The following is a 4716-nucleotide window of genomic DNA, read 5'->3' as shown; positions in this document are numbered from 1 at the left end:
CCTGGTGAAACAAAAATACGTTCTTCACGACCACAACTCGAAGACCCTGATCGCGTTTCACACGACAATGTTATGCTGGTACAAAAAAAACAAGTATAAAAGTGACAACTACCTATAAGCTCCATACTATCAAAACCCTAGAAGCAATGTCAAGACATGAAAAGAAAGATACTTTTTCACACTAGTATCAACTTACCTTACAGACATGGATTTTGAAGCGCGAATCAAAGCCAATTTTTAAAAAAACTCCTGGTGAAACATGAAAATGTGCTGCATGACCATGACCCGAAGCTTCTTATCGCGTTTCACCTGACAATGTTGTGTTTGTGCAATAAAAATAAGTTTCAAAGTGACATTAAACTATTTTTATAACATCAGGCTACTTTGTCATGAAATTTGCCATGCATCTTTCAATTTTAGAATTACTATAGTAAAAATTGCAAACAAATAGTATTGTTAGACATGAAATGGAATACTTACCAGGTGTGGATGACTTCACGCGACAATTTTGTCGCAATTCTAGACTATTCTTTTGGGTTGCTTTGTCTTTTGCGAAGTCCGTTGAGAAATGTGAACAAATTTGGCCGTTGTTTCCTTTTATTGGGAGGCTTTTCTAAAAATTGATGGTACATGCATTAATTGGCGGTGTGTTAAGTGGAACACCTGCACACATATTTTGAGATATTGTTATCCCCGAAAAAAGAGTCTCCTTTCATGCGTGCGAAAATATTGGAAATTTCCTCGAAATTTGCGGTCGCCTTTATTTTGCCATCATTACGTTAACTTTTTCGTTGGAACTATCAACACATGTTTGACAATTGATCAAACTCTAAACACACAATATTAATATAAAAGATTTTCGAAATCATCTTCTCCGATAGTCTTTCTTTCTCCCGAAATTTTACTTCAATTTGTCTTCAAGGTCCTTGCTTCCTATTTGAAGAGCACTTCAACAATTTCTAATAGGTAACAAAATTTTGTTATTACAAGTATCTGAACAAAATTTCATTGATTAGTATAGAAAGAATTTTTAACAACACTTGAAAAATCACACATGTCATGTGTTTTGTGTCTTTCAAAAGGAGCATGGCAATTTCAGAAAGGATTTTATCACAAATTTCTGTGTTTTAATAGAATTAATTCATAGTTCATGTTTCTCTTGGTGTTTTGAATCTATTGACCGATGAAACGCGAAATAATGTCTCTAGTTAGTGATGTCTTCCTAATTGTCGCGTTTCACCGGTCACATACAAAATTTTCTCCTATTTCGATCTTTTGTCTTGTGAAACGCGATTTGTTTGCATTTGAGGCCTCTTTCCATGGTTCTATCACGTTTGATTGGACATTGTTACCATTCTGATTTGTTTGTAGGGATAAATCTTTTGTTGGTCAAGATGACAAAGAGAAAGCTATCTTTGGAAGGAATGGATGAGGAGGAGCCAATGGAGACTTCTGATGATAGGCTCTTTGATTTCTTACACACAACTGGAAATTCTTCCAAGTTTAGCTATATCAAGGAAATTTTCAATGTTCCTTTTGATTTGAAAGAGTTATTGGAGAATCTTGAAGATAAAATTAAAGAGTACATATATTTTTATGATAAACATGTGCAAGGTTTAGAAGTCAATGGATTTGAACATTATAGTGATGTCATGGGAGCCACCAGTAAAGCCAGATCAACTTTGCTAGGCAGGTTCAACCTCATTGATGAGGAATTCAGGAGGAGAGAACATGTTGCCCTTTCCACAGGGATCAACACCAATGCCTTCTGATCCACAAGGATGTTGGATTTATTGTGTATCTTCAGTACATGGAAAATTCTTCTCCAAATATAGCCCAACAGAGAAAGCTAGAGGATATTGCAAGTATGGATAAGGAGGTCGAAGAGAAGGAGAAGATGTTCCAAGAAGATATTGAGAATCAACTTGTCTGAGGTTTTGATGTAGGTTTGTTTAAGAGTGACAATATCACAATGGTGGAAGAAAGGAGATCGAGCCAAGTGCACAGGTTGATGAAGAAGGTCCTCTTGCATATGTTCCAACATTTTCCACTTATCTTATCAACAAGAAGAGATATGTGTTGATAAATGATATTCAACATCTTTTTGATCTTAGAGAAGATTATTGCTTAGCAATCCTTACAGGTTGGGACCAAAATGACATGAATTTTATAGGTTATGAACAAGAACCACTAGCAAGTCTTGATGTTGAGGGAGAGAATTTCCAAGACAGCTCTATAGCCTTACATACATGTATTAATCAGATCGTAGAATACGAAAAGGAGGGGCTACCTACAGAAGAAGAGTTCTTGCAGGTCTGGAAGAGACTTTGTATTGATGATATAGGGTATGAAGAGAGATTGAAGTCTCCATCAGATGAGAAACCCAAGAGTTTAATAAATCTTTATGATGATAGTCTTCTTGAAGAAGACGAACACCCTAAGGTGTGAAATATAATTCGAAGTTACCCATTGAGTTTATGTTAGACTTTATTATGCATTATAGATAAATATCTTATATCTTATACTGTTGTGTAGATTGAGATTGAAGATCGGGATAACTTTCTTGGAAGGGCCAAGGGCTCTAGGCCAATGAAGCTTGGGAAAAATCAAAGCCTTGGCCATTATATTGGAAACTTAAATAATAAAAAAATTATAATATATCATAGTAGATTGTCAAGATCTCCAAGTCTACCAATGATGGATTTGAGAGCTATCTCAAAGGTAATTGGATCTCAAGTTTTCAGCAGAGGTTTGGACAAGATCATTTTAGTGGAGAATGAAGAAGCCATAAGAGTTTTTGGCTTCATGCCTAGATACAGTGGATCTAGAGCTGGATATTTTGGAGTTCTTGGCTCATATTTGCTCTCTTATGTAGGAGATAGTAAGAATTTGAAGCTTTTTACAGGCTATCGAAAATAGGAGTTTTTGAAATACAAACGTCTTATTGAGTGGGATGAAACAAAAGATTCCTCTAGAGACCCTGTCGAGCTACCTGAAACCAAGGATTCCTCTGAAGGCCGTGTTGAGGTGCCTGAAACTAAGGACTCCTTTGGAGACCCTGTCGAGGTGCCTGAAACTAAGGACTCTTTTGCAACACAATCAGACTAGAAGATGCCAAAGATCAAGGGTTTCTTGAAACCCATCTTTTCCCAACTCTTTGTTTGGTTTGTAACCATTCTGTAAATCTTTGCTTTGCGTAAGAATTTAAATATCTATCTTTTCTTCTTTGGGTAACAATTTGTATAGTCCTTGCTAAAGATGATGCATTGCTTGATGTGGTTGTATCTTTAAGCTTGAATTTATGCCAGATTTGTCAATAGAACCATTGAAAGACCTCTAATAAAATGTTGGCTTTGTGTCTTCCACCTCCATGTCTTGTTTGTCTAAAATATTTTGTTCTTGCTGGATAATGTGATTTTTCCATACCTTGGGTTGACTAGATAGATAGAGATCCATATTGTTTAATAAAGTATGGAGCATGGTTGTATAAAATATGCTGCATAGTCAACAAATAAAGAAAGTTATTAAAAAACATTATATGAGTTCGACAATGAAGAAACAGACATATACAAACTTCTTATCATATATTGAGTAAAGTGTTGATCACCCCAAGCTTCTGTCATCGCCTTTTTGAAAAGGTTCAATTGGTTTTTAAAGTCTTTGAGATTATCATCATTCCATTTAGTCTTATCACAATTAAAAAAACGCTTTGTCTAGTGTTTCCCAAACTTTTGCTTTTCTATTCCGAGCTTGTCCATTATCAATGTGATCCTTAACTACATTATGTAGGGATTTCCACTGATTAAATTTAATAGTTGAGCCACCATTTCTCGAGTTTATCTTGCCAAGTCTCCCATGAAAACCTAGTAACCTTCTAGCCTTCACTCCACCAATAGATGGTTTTTTTGGGACACAATTACCATCCTTAAACTTCTGAAGATCTGGTTCAATAACAACATTGCCACCATGCAAACCAATTGCAAAGAGAACTTTTTCAACCTTTGTTATAGCAGCTATTCTAGTTGATAATGGCTTTAGCTTCCATGCAAATCCTATATAGAGATAAACAAGCTTTTCAATTATCCTGCAAAGTGCATGGTGTACAAATATGGGCATTCGCTAAAGGAATGTCCAAGACTGGTTTAAACTGTGGATCCTTATTGTGCCTAGAGGGAGCTCTATTCCAATTGCTTGAGTTTAACTCTGCAGCTGGCAACATGCAGTATAAGCAAGGAGATCTCGAGTTGGCTCCCTTTGATACATTATACATACATTTGAGTGTCTTTAGGTCACCAGCTATGTGCCACTCAATCCTGTAGTTCCCAAATCCTTCAACAAATAGCTCTTCTCCTACTTGTTGCCTTTGAATAACATTAGGTATTAACGTTTGATGAAAAACCCAATATAATATATCAAAATTCTCAGTATCTATGTCAAATGCTTCTAGCCACTAGATGTTATATTCAGATTGAACACTAAATGATGTTGAGTGATTGCAATGACCTGACGAAAGTGCTCTATTCATCAAGGTGGTAGAGATTCTCTCTAATTTTTTTACATTTCAGAATCTCACTTTCATCAAGTTTAATCACAAATCTAGCCACTCCCTATGCCTCTACTACTACTGACAAGTCATAAAATTTGATCATTAAGCGTTATAGGGTGGGCAAGTCAAGGAAAATATTGTTAAATTCATTGAATGTAACCTCCTTTTTC

This window comes from Lygodium microphyllum, chromosome 9, assembly GCF_053477565.2.
Source record: "Lygodium microphyllum isolate KBCC chromosome 9, Lygodium_microphyllum_v1.1.10, whole genome shotgun sequence".
NCBI classification, from domain to species: domain Eukaryota; kingdom Viridiplantae; phylum Streptophyta; class Polypodiopsida; order Schizaeales; family Lygodiaceae; genus Lygodium; species Lygodium microphyllum.
The sequence above is the reverse complement of the archived record's forward strand: the minus strand, read 5'-3'. Positions refer to the sequence as shown.